Genomic DNA, 19,675 nt, shown 5'->3' on the forward strand with positions numbered 1-19,675 from the left:
CCACACTTTGAGCTCCACATATACAGTGCCCAGAATAAAACTCCACCTTGCCCAAATGTAGCAGCCGGGCTTTGACTTAGTCAAAGTGACAAATCTGCTAGATTAACAAGACAAAGGTGTCTTGACGAGAACATTTCGCAACTGGATACAGATCAAAGCATGATCAAATACCGGAATGAATCTCATTTCAAATCAAGTTTTAGAATAGACCAGAATGTGATTCACTGTTACTGTGTAAAGGATCTTGTGCATCACTGGAATCTTGTAAATAAAGAAAGAATATTACAGAAATAGATATATTGCAAAGACAGAATGAGTCTCAAACCAGAGAGCAGCAGCAAAACATTCATTATGCTGACAGCCAATGTTAGCACTTCTGTTGTAGTAGGTTCTGCTAATCCCAGAGAACATCCAACTTGTTCTAAACAACAGCCGTTAACTCAATGCATAAATTCACGCTGCTTAAATTGGGTGCCTTATTTAGAGCTTGCAGAGTAAGATTCAGTGTGTCCAATTTAGCTTTGCTAAGTGCTCAAGCTTTTTTGCCTTCCAGAACACATATAAAAAGTAAAATCCATATTGCCAAACGCTAAACTAAATGGTTCAGATTATCATTACATTAGAGCTAGAATGGTGGCAGAATGGTGGTGAATGGTGGTGAATGGTGGTGGCAGCAGCAGGAATAGGAAGGAATGGTAACAATAAAAACAAACACTGCATGTCAACAGTCCACCCCCTCAGAAAGTATTTCTAAGGGTGATTGCAGCTGTGATAGTCTCTGCCTTGGGCCAAGGTTGGATAACTGTTGACACAGGCTCCTCTCATACCAATTCTGCCCTCTTTTTTAAGGAATGAAATGCTTCATAACCCCTATGGACATCCTTAGAGCCAATACAATTGTATTGAAATTCCCGTGCATAAACTTTAACAAAACAAATAATGAATGTCAGTTGCTGCAGGGAAGTAAACTCTGCCTTTAAAAAACAAAAAACAAGTATATTTCAGTTTTTAATTAGTTAAAATATAGAACAATGAACCTTTGTAAATTGTTAGGGTATTGCTACACTGAGCAGGGACAGCCTTGCTTGGAAACTGCTATTTTAATAAAACAAAGAAACAAAGGTTATCTGAGCACTCCCATGCTTAGATGATACAGTGGTGAGTGCTCAGTTGTTAAAAAATAAATAAATTGATAACAATAAAATTGATCTTCTAAAAAACTGAGGAGGAAGAAAATCACCTGGGCAATGGGACTCAGGACCCCTGTCACAGGCAGTTACATGACAGATTCTCATTATTATGCACTCGTAAGCTCAACAGTTATGTAAGTTTAAAGAAAGATGGAACCCACCAAGTGACATGTGCCTTAAAGCCTGACAAATGCAACATCCCCATAACTGGGAAGGTGAATGGGATTAGATTTCCTTACAGGATGAGGTGGGAGAGCCCAGGCCTGGGAGCTATCATTTCCTGAAAACGACACAAGAACTGACAAAGTCTAGCTGAGGGACATCTTCCCTCCCCTTCCCAGATTTCCTGAAAGAGAAGAGAAGACCAAGCCAAGGATCTCCTGCCACCTGCTCATGAAAGCCTGAGCGGATTTCTGGTGTTTCTACTGACAGACATACATTTATTTATTGTATGTAGCCAAAGGCCATCACAAAAGGGAATTAGGAATATAGTGGTAAAAAGTCAAACATAACTACAAGGGTGTTTCTACTGTTTTGCCTTTTAATATTTTAAATAGAAGACCACCTTCAATGCATTGGCAGCAGGTGGTATATAAACAGAGTGATAAATAAATTCCTAAATGAGGCAATAAAATAATCATTCTATTTCAGACCACAATGAGTGGAGGGTAACATTTTTAATGCCGCTCTACAAACAGAACCCTTGTAACAGCTCAACTAAAACCTCTATCTGAGCTATGCTAGTTTTCTTCAGGCAGGGAACTCTGTTTGCTTATTTTGTAACATGAGAGAACATTTCAAACAATATCCCCAACACCACAACGCACAATTTGAAATCGTATAGTACACTTCTCCTCTTAAAGACTCTACCATCACATTCCGCCTAGACAAAGATGGTACAAATAATTGCACAATTCTTGTACTATGCACCAATTGTCTAGAAAGGCCATCGCTACTTGTGCTCAGAACTTAGGAAGTATTTATAGCAATCACTTCATAGAGGGAACCCATTGAACCTTTATTTGTCCAGGAAGGCTGAAACGCCCTCCAAAGGATGCTGCTTTTCAAGGGCTGTTGACAAGGAAATTAAACATCCATTCCCTCAATACCAGGCATGCCTGTCAGAGAACTACCAGGCTTCCTTTCGCGTGTGTTAGAAATGAACGTTTTCTCACCACATTTGCCAAAAAGCCTCTACAGTTCCATCGCTATGGCAGTGTTATTTCTGCAGCACAGCATGTGAATACAACCTGGCAGTAAGTTGCTGGTATAAGTGATGCAGCAAATCACAGGTGGGCGTAATTTTGAATGCTTAAAAAATACACCACCACTGGCAAAGCAGGGCAACCTGGCAAATTCTTTACATGCCTCACTTTGAATTGTACGTGAGAGAAGAGAGACTCCGAAACTGTAAGTACCAGCCAGAATCTTTTTTTTTTTTATTGCCATAGTGAATGCCAGATTTTTCTGGCAAGGCTGCTGTCAACAAGGGAATGTGATCAGCCACATTTTCTCTTCAATTAGCTTGAGGATGACAAAAAGTAAAAATAAAATCTTGAGCGGAATTTCTATGGGAAATTGCTCGTAAGGCATTCCGGCAAAAATAGTAAAACCTTGCACAGGTCAAGGGTAGGAGGCAGCACAAACAGAATGCTGAAACAGCTCACTTGGTTCAGAAGCGTTCATCCTATTAGCCAGATATCCTGCCAAGTACAAAGCCAGCCAGCATTTCACCTTGTAAAGTACTGAAAGGGTAGGGCAAGTCCAAGGAGAAATCTAATCATAATACGAAATCAAAGCACAGGTGTGTAAGGGGCTATAGTAGTTCTGCAAATAATAAGTGTCTACCAACACATGTAAATCTACCACCTGTCCCTGTTGCATGCCCTTACCCTCCGTGTTTTTAGATTTTTGTGCACACCTGGGGACTGCCCCAAGTGTGCAAGAAAATCTCCCTCCCCCCCAGGTGCCCCCGATGCGCGGATTTAGGTATCCGCACGCAGGGGGCACCTTTCGCTATTAGATATATAGATTTGGGAAACATCCCTTACCTACAACTCTCATCCGGTTCCCAAGATAAAGCTTGCCAAGAAAGGACAAGCAAAACATTCAGATTCTGCAAAGCCTGAAGTACTACTAACCTGAAACGTGCTTGCTCTGAAAGCATGAATCATAATGATATAAGAATATGAATGTCATCCATTTCAGGCATGCAATTTGCCACCTATCGGTACAGGACCCTGTATATGTGTTTGCTACCCAGCCTGTTTAAAGCTGGAACTTGAAATGTTAATCTCCCTGCTTCCCCTCCCCCAAGTTTCTAAATCAGGGGAAACAACTTCCAGAGTTCCTTTTGTTCTAAAGACCCACAGACGCTTTTAAAACCAAAAAAGGGATCAATGCCCATAAAGTTGTGACACGTTTCCAGCTTCCAAAAGGCTCTAGTTGGCGATTCATATTTGAGAGGACATATTTATTGTGGAACACAGCAGGTGCCTGGTAGTGAGTGGGAAAGTAGATGGGAGATGTGCTTTGCATGAGGGGAAAGTGACCACTCTCTGAATAAATTATTTGTAAGGCTAATTTGCATTTCTTGTTTTGAGGATAGAATTTGGTTTTCTTTAGTGGAGGACTTACAGCTATGAATACGTGCCATTGTCACTCACTGGACAAACGTTCGCTCAACTTTCTGTACAAAATACAGAGACAAACAGCAAGGGGACAAACTCCTAAACCAATCTCTTAAAATACAGTCAGCCCCCTGCTCCAATTAAAACTAGATTCTCTACTCATGAATCAAGCCAATTCAAAGAATTTCCGATTAGTCATTCTCCAGCCTCCTGGCCCGTCTGTTTATAAAGCAATTTTGTTCCATTAGGAGTGATGCTTCTGACAACTGCTCAGCAGCTCATTAGTGCGCTGTGCTTTTGCCGTTTGATGGTACTCATCAGTAGTGTCAGGCTAAATTGCCAAGATATAGATGTGGTTAACGTACAGCAACAGATTCATCAAAAGGATAAAAGTAAGAGGTGCCATATCTGGGTAGTCAGTCAACATCTCTAGAATGTGTCCATTTGTTATGAAGGGTAAAACGGCTGTACTTCGAATAACTCTGCCCCCAAAGTCTCAAAGAGATCATGCTTTGTGGGGAGGGCGGGGTATAAATTTGATAATAAATAAATAAATTTTGGTGTAGCCAGTTTGGTGTAGTGGTTAAGTGCGCGGACTCTAATCTGGGAGAACCGGGTTTGATTCCCCACTCCTCCACTTGCACCTGCTGATGTGACCTTGGGTCAGTCACAAGCTTTGGCACAGCTGTCCTTGGAAAAGAGCAGTTTGTGTCAGAGTTCTCTCAGGCCCACCCACCTCACAGGGTGTCTGTTGTGGGGAGGGGAAGGGAAAGGAGATTGTAAGCCGCTCTGAGACTCCAAGTGAAGGGTGGGGTATAAATCCAATCTCTTCTTCTTCTTCTAAATAAATTTTCTTCAATGAATATGCTCTTGCCATGCATGAGAAGGGTCTCCAGGTAACACTTAAGCTATGTTAGGACCAATGTTCCCTCTAAGCTGTGGAGTCTTGTGAGCAAAAATTCTACTCTGTGAGCAACTGGCATTAAAGTTGTGAGCGATTTGGCTACTGCATAAATTAGTTTGCTCTGGAGCCATCCCTTCCTGAGCGAAGACAAAAATGTCTGAGCCGGAGGCTAAAAAACTGTGAGCTGGCTCACACTAACTCACCGTAGAGGGAACACTGGTTAGGACTGCCTAGTGCTGATGCAAAAACATCCAAAGGCATGAACTGTGCTGTTCCATCAACAGCATATTTTGGCACATCTTCTGCAAACCTGTCCCATAAGTCAGTCAGAGAGCAGCATTTTCACTGCAGGAAGAATCACAGAGGCAGTGGGTGTTTTGAGGGTGACATAAAGAGTTGAAAGGGCCTTTTGTAGTAGATGTTATTTTTGTATGCTGATGTACAACAGGCTGCTAGGCTTGAAAGGAAATTTCTCTCTTTTCCCTAACCCCTCCAAAACTACACCTACATATTTCAGATGGAAAAACTTGGCTTCCACTCTCAACTTTCTGTTTTAAAACAGATACATAAATAAAGATCTGTAAGACAGGTTTCCGGCCCTTCTCAAAAAAAAGAAAAAAAAGAATCAAACTACACAAAGAAGCTGCTGCGTCCACACCATTATTTTCTTTTAATATTTTTCCAACTCTATATGTTCACTCTAACAGTACAGTAGATGCAATGCTCAAGGTCAATAAACCCCATTTGAATCTCCAAGCTATTTAGCCTATCTGGATTATTCAAAGGGAACCATCCCTTCAGGGACTTCCGCATAAGCCCTCTAAAATGAAAGGAACTCTACCAGAGCACAGTAGTAATGCTATTCCCATTCACTGCTGCAAACACAGAAGGTTTTTCTAGTGGATTGTGGCCAGAATCACTATCTATTACATTTTTATACCACACTCACTCCACGGATGTCAGGCTAGTATACATGTTTCACCCCTCCTCCATTTTATTATTTATTTATTTGATTTTTTTACCCCACCCTCCCTGCTGAGGCAGGCTCACAGCGGCTTACATAAGAAACAATAGGTAAGACAACAATATAAATATCCATATAAAATACACAAAAGTTATTAAAACCATTAACATAACGATGGCGTTATGTGTAGTAAAGTGCATTCGGTGGTACATCCACTATCGGTGGGCTCAGGCTGGAAATAGAATTGGCACAGGGCATAGCTGATAACACAGCTCCTTACCTAAATGCCTGGCAAAAGAGCTCCGTTTTCGTGGCCCTGCGGAACTCTAAAAGGTCCCGTAGGGCCCTGATCTCACCCGGAAGCTCATTCCAGTAAGTTGGAGCTGCCACAGAAAAGGCCCTGGTTCTGGTTGATACCAGCCTGGCATCCTTACAACCAGGGGTGTCCAGACGATTTTGCGACCCTGACCGTAGTGCTCTCTGAGGAACATGTGGGGAAAGGCGGTCCCTCAAGTAGGCAGGTCCCTGACCATAAAGGGCTTTAAAGGTCAAAAACAGCACCTTGAAGCGAATCCGGTATGCTATTGGCAGCCAGTGCAATGCCTTCAGTGCAGGCTGGATGTGCTCTCGCACAGGGAGACCCAGCAACAGCCTGGCTGCCACATTTTGCACCAGCTTCCATCGCTTCCTTGAGGGCCATCGCTTCCTTGAGGCCACCTCAAACCCCTCAGGGCCCGCTTTAATGAGCCATGAAGGGCCCAGAGCAAGGCTGCACATGGTTGGACGTACTGTCGAGAGCAATCTGTCAATTTCCTCTAGACTGAGTGGACTAAAAATCCAAAATCAGACAAGAAGACGTGCATGGAGCCTCGAGTTTGCTCACTGTCTCAACTGTGGCGGGAAGGTTGTGGAGGAGCGACAAAGCCTTTATCTGCAAAGTAGCTCGCTAAAGCCTCACAGTCAATGTCCAGTTCCCTAGTGTTCAGTCTGCCCCATGGCAGAACTGTTAAAGACTAAATATTTCTATACAATTGGGCTGGGCATGAGCTTGCAGACGCAATCATGGCTGCGTAAAACTCCCTCTTCGTGGCTCTGACTGCCATCTCATAGGATCTCATAAACGTCCTATAGGATGCTCTTCTAGCTTCGTCACGAGCACGCCGCCACTGTCTCTCTAGCCGTCTAAGCCTTCGCTTCATCAGCCTCAGCTCCTGGGTAAACCAAGCCTAGAGCAAGGGCGTAGAGGGCATCTGGGAGCAATGGCTGCTGAGAGTCGGCCATGCCAATCCTCGACTAGCTCATCCAATGAACCGCCAGGGGGTATTGGATCCCGCAGGGCCATCTGAAGCCACAAAGGGTCCATCTGGCTCCACAGGCGAGCTAAAATACACTCACTGTACAAGCAGGGTCAGAGTGAAACATTCACACGGGCTTTCAGGGCATGGTGATTCCACCATGGAACTGCCGTAGCAGTAATCCAGTCCACTGTAACCCTCGCCATGAAGATCAAATCAAGCGTGTGACTGTCTCAGTGAGTGGGGGTCATTACATATTGGGAGAGTCCTAGTGCCACCATGGACGACACCAGGTCCACCCCCTGTGAGGAGGTCGCATCATCAGCATGGACATTGAAGTCACCCAGGACTATCAGTCTAGGGTGCTGCAATGCCCAGCCCGACACGGCCTCCACCAGGGATGACAGGCTATCAGTCGGTGCATTGGGCGGTCGGTACACTAACCAAATAGCCAAATTCTCCCTGGCTTCCCACACAAAGCTGGCACACTCTATGCCTGTGAGCCTCGGTGACAGGAGCGCCCTGAAAGAGTAAGCCTCCCGAAGGAACAGAGCCACACACCCCATCCCTTAGTCTAGGATTGGTGGAGGACTGAGAACCCGGGTGGAGCCAACTGGGAGAGAGTTACAGTCTCCTTGTCTCGAACCCAGGTGTCAGTCATGCACGCCAGGTCCATATTCTGCTCCAGCAGGAAATCCTGAAGGACCGTGGTCTTATTATTTATGGACCTGGCGTTACACAACACCAATGACGGAGCGGAATCTTGAATCCTTGCCCCGCTGTCTGCCACCTTTGGGATGGGGCACAGGCTGGAAGGGGGTTGAGCTTCTCTATTTCTCTGTCCCCTTCCCTTCCATTTGTGCCTGGCCCCACCGCTATACTTTCCCCTCCCCAGGAGCATTGGTATTCCCTGTCCAATCATCGCCATTTATTTATGGTCTTTGCAGAAGCCTCAGACCAGCTGGTAGGCTAACTGATGGATGGATACATGGTATGGATGTTGCTAGAAACAGTTGGCAGTCCTTCCAAATACTGCAACCCCTAGTCAGTCTTAATCTATCCTAACTAAATTTCTCATTGCTCAACTAATCTTAACAATTTAAATAAAGTAGTGCCCATTCCTATTGCCGGTTGGCTCAGTGAGGCCAATAACAATATATTCAATTTGCACTAGTTTCGGATCAGTTATCAAAAATACCATTCACTTCATAGGTCAATACAATAGGATAGTCAAATCACAATTGGTTGCTTAATTAATTCAATTCACCCAACCAGTTCATTTATGCAATTAACATTCAAATCACCCAATTTATATAGTCAAATCATTCGTTTTATATAAGTTAACAATCATTTAATTTAATTTAATACTGATTTAGTAAGACTAATTTGATAATATTAATTTAATACTGATTTAATAACCTTTTCCTACAATTTAATCCTTCAATTTAACCCTAATCAATTAATATATAATAACAAATGATAATCAATCAATAACCACTCAATTTAATTAAGTCCCCATCTGGATTACAGTAATATGGTGACACAAAATAAAAGGTTATAAAAGTTCTGCTTGCCAAATTATAGCTCTAATAGAGCAGACTCTCTGTTCCTCTTCCTGGTCTTCTTCAGGCCGTGGTGTTGGTGGACATTTACTTGGGCCCCGGCGGGTCTTGGTTTCTGGCCCCCCTGTCCCTGGACCCTCCATTCATATATCAGCGTCCCAAGGGGTCATATGTGGGGAGTACCTGTCCTTGGAGCCCTCACAGTCAGCATTGGTGATATATGTGGCTGCTGCAGCTGCTGGGATGATCGTCTCACCGGTGATTTGGCCAAGTCAGGCAAGACGGCAGATTCAGAGGGGCAAAGACCCTCACCAGGCTCCCCCATCGCCACCCCTGTGCCAGCGGCAGGCCTGGGGACCTCTGCTGCTTCCAGAGACAAGTCCCTTCAGCTGTAGGCGGATCTCTTCGGCCGCAAGCAAGTCTCCTCAGGAGCTCCAAAATGGTAGCCACGCTGGGAAGACGCGCTGCCAACGACCTGTATTCACTGTCCTCACAACTGCTGCTGGCGTAATCTTCAGGTGAGGTCAAGGCTTCTGTCATTGTCCTTAAGCAGGTTAGGCCGGTTCTGGGTATCGGGGAGCTATGCCACGGACTCCGCTGGCCGCACGAGATAGCAGTTCGTATGGTCGATTCTTATTCTTACAGTGCTATGTAGCATCCTAGAGTTGTTCAGGTTGTTCAAATTGGCAGCAGGAAGGAGGGGGTCTGCTCTAATCTTTCCTAGTAAGGTCCTCTAGCACAGGAACTCCTTACTCGTCGCCATCTTCAGAAGCACTATATTTTATTCTCACAATGATCTTGTGAGGTAGATTAAGCTAAAAGATAGTAGGCCTCAGGTCACCCTTGCCTGAGTGGGGATCTCTTGGCTTGCTGGGATTTGAACTTTGGTCTCCCACTCCTAACCTGACATTGTAGCAAGTACCCTTCATTGACTTTATAATACGAATGCCAATGTGTCTATTTAAATGTTTATCACTGGTTAGCAGTGCAGTCCTAAAGAATCACACCCTTTTAGGCCCACTGCTTTAGAATTCCATTTAGGAGCGCCTGATCAGGCAGCTGGTTCACTATCTCACCTCTCAGGCCTTAGATACAGCGATCCACGCAATGGTCGCTTCCAGGCTGAATTACTGTAACTTGCTCTATGTGGAGTGACCCTTGAACCTGATCCGGAAACTGCAGCTAGTGCAGAATGTGGCAGCACGCCTTCTGACAGCGACACCTCTGCAGGTGTGCATCCAGCTGGTGCTTCATCGACTACACTGGCTGCCAAATGAATACTGAATCCAATTCAAGGTTATGAAACTGACCTTTAAAGCCCTACATGACCCGGGACCAGCATATCTGCAGGACCATTTTTCCCCATGTGTCCCGGAGAGCCTTGCGCTCCGTAGATCAACACCGCCTGGTAATCCCCAGCCCAAGAGACATACACTTAGCCCCAATCAGGGCCAGGGCTGGTGGAACATGCTTCCACTTGAGATCAGAGCCCTGTGAGAGCTATTACAGTTCCACAGGGCCCATAAGACCGAGCTGTTCCACCAGGCCTTTGGGTGAGGTGGCAGATTTTAAACCATCTCGGCCTCCCCTGCCTTTTGGTACCTACCCAGTGCCTCCTGGACACTGTTTATCATCTATGGGACACTATATTTTTGCTACCTCCCACCATCTAATCAAAAACTGTTATAAATCAGGCCATCTACCATCGCCTGTTAAAATATCAGAGGAGATGCAGGATTACTTGTGTTTAATGTCACCTTGTTTTAATGTTTTAATCATTTAATTGTTTAACCATTTTTATATCTTGGTTTTATTGTTTTTATTGTGTTGCGAGCCGCCATGGGACCATTCATGGGGTAGGGCGGGATATAAATTAAATAAGTAAAAAGAAATTGCACCGCAAATGGATTATGTGAAATTTTTACATAGCCAGTAGAATGCAAACATATGAATGAAATAATGCCCTACTTAACCTCTGTCATTAAATAATCTCTTCTTTCATATAGTGTTCAAAGGAACTCTGGCAGTTTATTTAGCCTTGGAGGCTGGCTCTTCTTGGGCAAAGCCCATGTGTGACACAGCTGTTGAGGAGCCTGGATTCACAACGACCATCCCCTGCAGCAAATCCCACTGTTATAAGGCACATGGGGATGTATCCTTCTGTCTGCACATAGATTCTGTCATGCACAGATGTGTGTGGGAACAGTATCAAGAAATGTGGGGTCTATCCAGCTGTTGTAGGATGCAAAAGTTTTGGAAAAGTATAAAACAGATTATATTGGAATATTAATGTGGATTTGGTACCAGAAATATACTTGTTAAATATAATTCCAGACAACCTAGATAGAGAAGACAGGTATTTATTAACATATATTTTAACTTAATCAAGAATTATGGTATCCCGATGTTGGAAATCAGATAAATTACCCTCTAGATTAGATATAGTTAAGAAACTGCTGGAGATAGCTGAATTGGATAAACTGACTATGTTATTACGCGGTAAAGATGAGACAATATTCCGAAAAAGGTGGATAAAAGTATATGATTGGTGGGGGGGAAACATTGTATGTAAGACTCCAAAAAAATGACAATGATTATATAAAAGTGCTTACTGGCTGTTTAACAAAACTGAATAAATAAAGTATTAAAAAAAGAAAGAAATGTGGGGTCTAACGGCCTGTGTGGAACCCCTGCCCATATGACTGTGGTTATTCCCAGCACTTTAGGGAGAATTACGGAGCAAGGTAAATGAATATTTGTCCAAAGTACAGACTTCTTCTGTTTCTTAGATTTTCATAAATGGTACGTTGATGTCTAGTCAACATTTCCACTTGTCTCTATAATATCAAAAACGAGATGCTACCTCCAAACAGATTGAAGGTAAATTGGGTGGGGGTAGGCTTGCCAAGTCCCACCAGGGGGTGGGGAAACCCCCGCCCCAGAGGCCCATTCCCCGCCGCCAGCGGAGCGGGCCCTGGGGGGAACCCCACCCCGACGTGCACGTCACTCAGAAGTGACGCGACCACGCCGGGCACACTGGGGGCGGGGCCACGGTCATCCGAGGGAAAACTCTATGGTTTTCCCTCGGATGGTCGTGGCCCCGCCCCCAGCATGCCCGGCGTCGTCATGTCACTTCCCGGTGACGTGCATGCGGTGCGCGCGCACACACTCCACCTGCCAGCCGGGAGTCCCCCACTGCAGCTCAAAAAGCACTTGGCAACCCTGGTGGAGGGGTCAGAACTCATGTCAAATTTATCTTGGAAATCTGAAGATTTGTGGAGAATCTACTTCTCCAGTCACAGGAGAGATCCCATGCCAATATTGGTGTAGTTGTTTTCTCTGTGTCAGCTCCACTATGGATCAAGCAACTATGTGTGCACATGGAGAACAACAGTAAAGGAAACATTACAATTAAACTGAATGACTTGCCAGGCCCTTTGCGGCAGAGATCTACAATCTCTATTGCTTTTTCTTTCATTGAATACACTTGAGTGCTCACTCTCACACTGACACAGTGGCAGGTGGATCAGTGAATTACTGCAAAGTAAAAATAATGAGTTTCTCTATTAGACCACTCCAAGTATCGCCCCCCCCCAACCTCAATTCAAGGCATTTTCAAGGCTGACACTTTCTCCCATGCAAATAGGGCACTTCAGCATGAAGAACTGTGCATGGGGGAGGGGACAACTAGAAGAAAAAGGTTCTGTCATAAGCAGCTCTGTTACTTTATCTCTATTATCATAGTAAAGTCGGACAAGTAGGTACCAAGGGCTTTTAAAATTAAATGTCAAATACAATCCAGCAGTGGAAACACAAAGTAGTGTTGCCTAAGGGGGAAAGAGCCTGACAGCCTTGCTCTGCTTGTCAAAAGTGGCATTTGCCTCCTAATTATCTGTTTGCACAAATGAATCACTGTTTGGCAGACTATGTTACCAAGGACTTGAAATAGCACAGAGGATAAGAAGAAGAAAGATCTTCAGCAATTTCTGAATTTTAAAGCTCATTGCCTTTGGTCAGAATAAAGACAAAAATGCCTGAACAGTTTCTTCCTTAAAAAAATTGTAATTCTGCAAGGTGACTTGGTTGTTACTTCACCATGTTAGTTAAAATATGACAAACAGCCTGTATGAAGGTGACAGGAGCTCACCCACCTAACTTTTAAGTAAACTCTAGACCAACTAGCTAGTTTTATCTGCTTTAATACAAGGAACAATCATTTTACACACACATTCATGTGTTTCTAAGTGTGCACCTATACATGAATTAAAAAAAACCCCAAAGTTACATATCCAGCTCCTGAGAAGGGACATAAAGCATTTGTAAGCTGGCTCCTCTATTTCATGCAACTAATGTGAGAAACATCTGTCACACTCATGAAGTGACTATTACCGAACTGAGCACTTCTGCTTCCCCATCATATTTAGTAACATAGAGGATATTCCGTGAATCCTAAGTAGAAGTTACAATGTGTACATACACTTCAATGTGTGTGCAATAAGCATGTATTTTAATTTTGAACGCACTTTGGTTAGTTGTCATGTTCAGTGGTACATACATTTGTGATGGTAACCTCATGTTGACCACGACAGTCTATTAATGTCCCCTCAAACTTGGGTTTGCTTTTTGTAAGGCAATGTTTTAGGATATGTAATCACCTCCCAGCAGCCCATATAGCCCGGCTTAGCCCAAGTTCTTTAGAGCTTGGAAGCTAAGCTGGGTTGGCTGTGGTCAGTACTTGAGAGACCTCCCAAGAAAGAACAGGGATGCTCTACAGAGGAAAGCAGTGGCAAACTACCTTTGCTCCTCTCTTGCCTGAAACACTCATCATGAGTCGGTTGCGACTCCACAACACATTCTTTTTCTGATACAAGGAAACACTAGCTTATTCAATCACAGAGAAGAACAATGTACATTGGTTTGGGTGCCCACTGGAGACATTGGAGTGTGACATATGTTATTTGTTATAGCAGTTCTGAAGTTGCCACATAATGGTACCTAAATCAAAGAAAATGTGTTTGAATTTTAGTCTCAAACTATATAAAATGGTATTGGGCTTTTGTTGTGTATGCTGACCGCCACCGGGGGGCCAGCGAACAGCCAGAGCTTGACTCTGGGAGCACAATAGGGACTAGGCTCCTAGTCCCTCCACTGGGGAACCAATGGGCACCGTGGCGGGAGATTCAAACCCACCAACGGGGTCCAGGGGTGTGTCCCTGGAGTGTATATAGTTGGCCTGCCGACTGTTAGTGACCAGGTTTTGTTGTGCTGCTAATAAAGCGTGCTCTGCACTATGTCAGTCTCTCTCGTTCATCCATGCGGCAAACCCACTACACAATAGCTTTTTCCCCCACTTCATGAAAATCAAGTTAAAGACTTTTTTGATTAAATATTTAAATGCTTTGGCTTTCCTGAACAGCAGTAGATATTTTATAATAAACTGATGGCAAATAGCTGTCAGGAAACAGTCAGATATGAGTCCAGCAGCATCTTAGAGACTAACAGGATTTTTGAGGTATAAGCTCTGACGGTTAAAACTCCCTCCTCGGGCATCGGACAAAGGGAGCGTTGACCCTTGAAAGCTTAAGCCCTGAAAATCTTTTTGGTCTCTAAGGTGTTGCTGGATTTGTATCTAGCTCCCCTGCAACCAGCAGGAAGAATCCTCTAACCTCCGGCCAGAAACTTCAGTAAGGCCTCACAGCAGAGGAAGTTTTTAGCATTGAAGCATCATCAAGGAAAAGCAACAGCAGCAGGACAGAAAATACTGACCACTCTACAGTAATGTTCCCTCTAAGCTGAGTTAGTGTGAGCTGGCTCATTGTTTTTTAGCCTCCGGCTCACACATTTTTATCTCCGCTCAGGAAGGATGGATCCAGAGCAAACTCATTTATGCAGCAGCCAAATTGCTTGTTCACAACTTTAATGCCAGTATCTCACAAAGTAGAGTTTTTGCTCACAAGACTCCACAACTTAGAGGGAGCATTGCTCTACAGTACCAATTTTATTGCCCCATTGACCATTTGATGCAGATATGCTGTTGAACATGCCACAGTGCACATAATCAAATGTGTATACAGTCACTATGTGCAGAATAAACTTCTCATAGGAATGACTTCAAGCTCTAATCTAGGTGTACATTTTCCGCAAGGAGCACATATACAGAAATTCTTGCATTAGGAAGAGCTCACAGTAATTAACATAATGTTTAATGTACAGGGTTGGATCCAGACTAAATTTTCTTTTGATGGAAGGCGTACAGTAATTTCCACCAATTCCCTCTTTCCGTTGCAGACTCCTGATGTCCCTCACGCTGCTCCTGAAGGTTCCCTGTTCCCCAACAGCAGCATAACAGAGAGATCAGTGGGCTGTTCTGCTGGCAGAAGTACCTTGCATGAAAGGAAAATCTAGTTGGGATCCAACCCATTGTCACTGAACCACAAATTTCTATGTTCCTATTCTACTTCATTGGGTTCTAATTGTATGAGAGGGAAACTCATAACACTGGCATCATGCCACATGCTTTTAATGACCTATGGTGCAATCAGGGGTCATTTCGTAGAAAAAGAGGTGCAGGAGTTCATTAGCATAACTCATTAGTATAACTTATTTGCATATGCCACACCCCCTGACATCACCGGATGTGTGTCAGAAGGCAACACCCACTGCTCAGGCTCCACTGGACTGTTTTGGATTGCTAGCTATTGGGGGGGGGGGAGACACACAGATCTGTCCTTGCAGAGGATGGAGAGCTTGTACCTGAATAAACCTTGGTCTTAAAGGTGCCACTGGACTCTTCTAGATTGGAAAGGAGAGAAAGAGAGAAAGAGAGAGAGAGAGATGGGAGGGGGAGAGAGAGAGAGAAAGATGGGAGGGAGAGAGGGAGGGAGAAAGAAGGGAGAGAGAGAGAACAAGGAAGAAAGGAAGGACAGAAGGACCCAGCACAGTCGGGGAAGAGGAGGGCGCTTCAGAGCGGCGTGAATCCAGTCTCTTTGGGTTCAGGCGGGAGTCTCCACACAGCCACCATCCCAGTGGCCACTGGACAGTTCAGATGCCGGGCTTACCTGCCAGCCACTGCTTGCCTCCCGCTGCCTCGGAGCACCCCGACGAGCCCTCCAGCCTGGCCCAAGCTCCGCTTTCTACAGGAAAGCGCCTCTTTAACCATGCTGAAGCCGCTTGGGTGCCGGGGAGGGCCCCGCAGGTGCAGGCCTCCGGATGGGCACTCTCTCTCCCCCTCCCCGCGGCGCCCTGCTACGGAGGGTAGCCATGGGAGACCAAGAAGAGGAAGGGGACAGGACCAGACTGTGGGGCCGGGCACGCGGGGCAGCCAAGGTGAGCTGTGGCTTCCCAGCAGATTTGGAGCGGGGTGGGGTGAGGGGGTGGAGGCAGCCTGGCGGTGGCGGCCCTCTCACCTTCAGCTACCTGTCCCTCGGTGAGGCTGGTTCTCCTTCCCCGCCAGCCTCAACTTGTTTGGCTGAGCACCAAGGTTTCCTGAGGGGCGGGGCTTGCTGCATGTGCCTGCCCCCTGGGCTCCTTATTGCAGGAGCATCGCTCCAGTGAGCTCCTGCAGGAACCGAGCCCTGGGTGCAATCCTAAACTAAGTTATACCCTTCTATTCCCGTTTGAATCAATGGATTTAGAAGGGTGTAGATCAATTTAGGATTACATTAGTAATGTTACTAGAAGTCAAAACAACAGCAAGTACAGGTTCCCTCTTGCCATGTGGCCACACAGGAGGTAAAATACGCAATTCCATGGATAGGACTTCTACGTCCATGCAGGCAGAATTTTTTTTGAGAAACAACAGTTTTAACTCCTCAGTCTCCCAGTTCTTAATATAACACACAAAACTAATAGAGACAGACAGACACACCCACACAGCCAGAGCAAGAGAGTCTAGCCATCTCATTTAGCTTCCAGGCCTCCTGAGAAATGCAGCATGTTTCTACAAGCACTCCTTTGAATAGAGCTCACTGTCAGTACTCGAGCCTTAGAGGTAAAGGTGATATTGGAGGACTAAGCACTGGAACACAAGCAATGGGGAAAGTTTAGCATTCCTCATCTTCACATCCCTTTGTTCATTGGATCTCCAACCCCATTTTAAACAAACAGATCTGATACAGCTGGCCAAACTAAGGGTCCAAAAATATGGCTATGTTTAAATAAATGTACTTTTTAATGATGTTCTACCACAGAAGTATAGTTTTATTTTAAACAGAGGAATTCTTGGAAAGAAAACTGATTTTAAATTTAGGCAGGAAAGGAATAAAAAAAATCAATATCCCTACATGTCATTTTTCCATCCAATATTAATATAGTGACAACACATCATATATTGCTTAGAGCTGTGAGATAGGATATGGAAGCCTAAATATTTTGAAGCTTGAGGGGAGAGATTTTTCAGGGGGGGGGGGGGGAGAGACATTTTGGCAAAACTGAAATATATACAATACTTACAATGAGAACCTAAACAGAGTCACACTTTCTGGATGTCAGTGGGTTTTAGAATTGCGCTGATAGTTACCTTTCCCAGTTGTATGATTTCTGGAAACTATGAAGCCATCAAAAGGGTTTGGTGGAAGGCCTAAGCATATTCATAACCTGTTTCACATTGTCTCATCCTGATGCTGCTTTTTCAGGGAGGGGAAGAGTCATCTGGGGTGAGCTACATTTGTTTCAGGACCAAGTTGGACATTCCATGCACAATCCAAATAATAACATATGTAAACAACATTTTTACTGTACTGCTTTTCACTCAAGCATCCTATAACTTTAATTTAAAGAATTAAAAGTCTATTTCAGAGATGCCAGCTATCAAGGAGGAGGCATTTCAGACTCAGCAGCTGCTGGAATGCATCCAAGTCCCATATTGAGAAAGGCAGCTAGATTTTTACTAGACAAAACCATAAATCTTTACCCACCCTTCGCGGAACCATAATGCTAAAAATAACTATAGTGCCTGTGGGACTCCAGCATTTGGATTAATCAAGTCTTGCGGTGCTAGCGGGGAAATTGCTACAGGAACAAAGCACTGGAGAATATTCAGGGCCAGACCATTCAAGTCAAGGATACAGCAGCATTCAGAGAACGAAACAGCTTGCTTCTGGCCTTAAGCAGCCGTTCTGGGATGATTCAAATCAGCACAAAGGGACACAATTTCATCAAATATTAATTACAAGAACCACTAAAATGTATAACGGAATTAAAACAGACGTTGAAAATTTGGCCAGATCAGATCTAAACATTTTTGAGTTCTTGGGGTTAAAACCTCAAGTCATACAAACTAGGTTGGATGTAAACAATATTTGGATACTCGGAGTTTCTGAGCAAACCACAGCTATTTACGTTGCAGAGGGCTACTTAAAGCATGGCTGGATACAGGAATATAGAAGGTCTGGTGCAAGCCTCAGCTTGTTCCAGAACTGTTTTAACATCCCAGTCCATTCCTCCTTGGTAGGACCAAAAGACAAGACCACTCCAGGAAGGAGCTTTTATAACAGGATAAGTGAGGACTGAGCTGTTATAATGATGGATACAAGCTCACCCAGAAAGTTTTCATGGAGAGTGAGTTTCCCAATTAACTTATGTAAAGGCTTTATTCCTATTGAGCAACTAGCCTGGAGAGGTACTGGAACCTACCCACCTTCCTCCTTCATGGGGACCCAAAGTGACTCATTACATTGTTCTCTCCACCTCAACATTATCCTTACAAAAACCCCAATTTGCATAGTAGGTTAGGCTGAGATTGTGATGGACACAAGCTCACCCAGAAAGTTTTCATGGAGAGAGGAGGGATCTGGTTTTCCCAGGTCCTAGTTACTAACCATTATATCTCATGCTGGCTCGCAGCTCTGTTCCTCAGCTTTCCAACTGCAACCACGAATGCCATCCTACTTAGTGCTGTATCTTGTCTATAATTGTGCCTTATACTTCATCACGCCATGCACTCCTGAGAGGAGTGTTCTGATGCAATATGTCTGGGAGAGATTTACTGGTTTTATTGTGTTTTGATGGTGATGAGACACCTCAACAACATTGTGTTACAAGGCAACATAGAAAGGCATTAAATAAACAAAGCCTATTACATATAAATGACAGTAGCCAGATCTTTTTCTTCGGTAGTAGGCGCAGCTGATATTAACCATCAAAGCTGGTAAAAACCACTTGAGGGCATATCCACTAATTCAGCATCCAAGAGCAGTGTGGATCCATGAATATTCCGAAGGTAAGAAATGATGGGAGAGATCCCTAATAATCTTCTTCATCTTTCACCAGTAGTCCCTTGTAACCTCCAAAATGGCACCACTGTTGCAGGTCTGCCAGCAGAAGAGCAGTGAATTTGCCCAATTCCCTGTGCTGTATAGCATTTCTTCTAAAAGGTTATCTTGGGCCCTGTTCATACGAGGCATTTTGGGCCGGGAGTGGGCCGGATTGGAAGCGCGGCAAACGGGCGTGATCCGACGTCAACATCTGCCTGGCGTTGTGCTCCCGTCTCCGATCCAGCCCTTCCCCCGATGAAGCGCGTCAAAAATGAACCACCTACCTTCGGTGGTTCATCCGTTTGGGCCGCATCATCCTGGCCATGGGATCGGCGGCACGTCTTGCCGCCGCCGCATCCCCGGCCCCCTGCCGTACTGCGCATGCTCAAGCATGCGCAGTTCAGCAGCCTCCCCCTCCCACTCGTATCTTCCTCCCCGGCATCTGATCGTGCCGGGGAGCAACGGCGTGCGGCTAACAGGATCCGTGGGAGCCTGCCGCGGCGTTTCTTTTTTGGCACAGCTTTTAAAAGCCGCGCTTCACACCATGTTTTCCCTGCCGTGTGGCAGGGGCCTTAGCTTCCCATATTGCCTTTTTATTTGTCACCAGGGAGCTGCTAGAAGAAGGGGAAGCATTGGCCTCCATGAGATGCTCATAGGATGCAATCTAGGATGACCATTCAAAATGGGATTTTCTTTGGGAAACGTCTGACAATATTAACACTTTTTTTGCACTGGATATCATTGATTTATTGAAATACTTTAACCGGACTAATATCGAATAATGAATGAGAATGTGCCATTGCAAAGAGGAACTACACAACAATGACCCCTGTACTATCTGCATAAACCACTGAATCTCTAGAAAAGTCTTAGGGAA

The 19,675-nt window shown here is 44.7% G+C and overlaps 1 protein-coding gene across 1 annotated transcript in view; it reads right to left on the reverse strand.

Moving 5' to 3' along the window:
* TRIM44 (tripartite motif containing 44) overlaps positions 1-19,675 on the reverse strand; it is a 126,355-nt gene that overhangs the window by 89,977 nt on the left and 16,703 nt on the right. The window lies entirely within an intron of this gene.

The sequence above is a fragment of the Gekko japonicus genome, unplaced genomic scaffold (assembly GCF_001447785.1).
Source record: "Gekko japonicus isolate JY-2015 unplaced genomic scaffold, Gekko_japonicus_V1.1 scaffold2541, whole genome shotgun sequence".
In the NCBI taxonomy this organism is placed as follows: Eukaryota; Metazoa; Chordata; class Lepidosauria; order Squamata; family Gekkonidae; genus Gekko; species Gekko japonicus.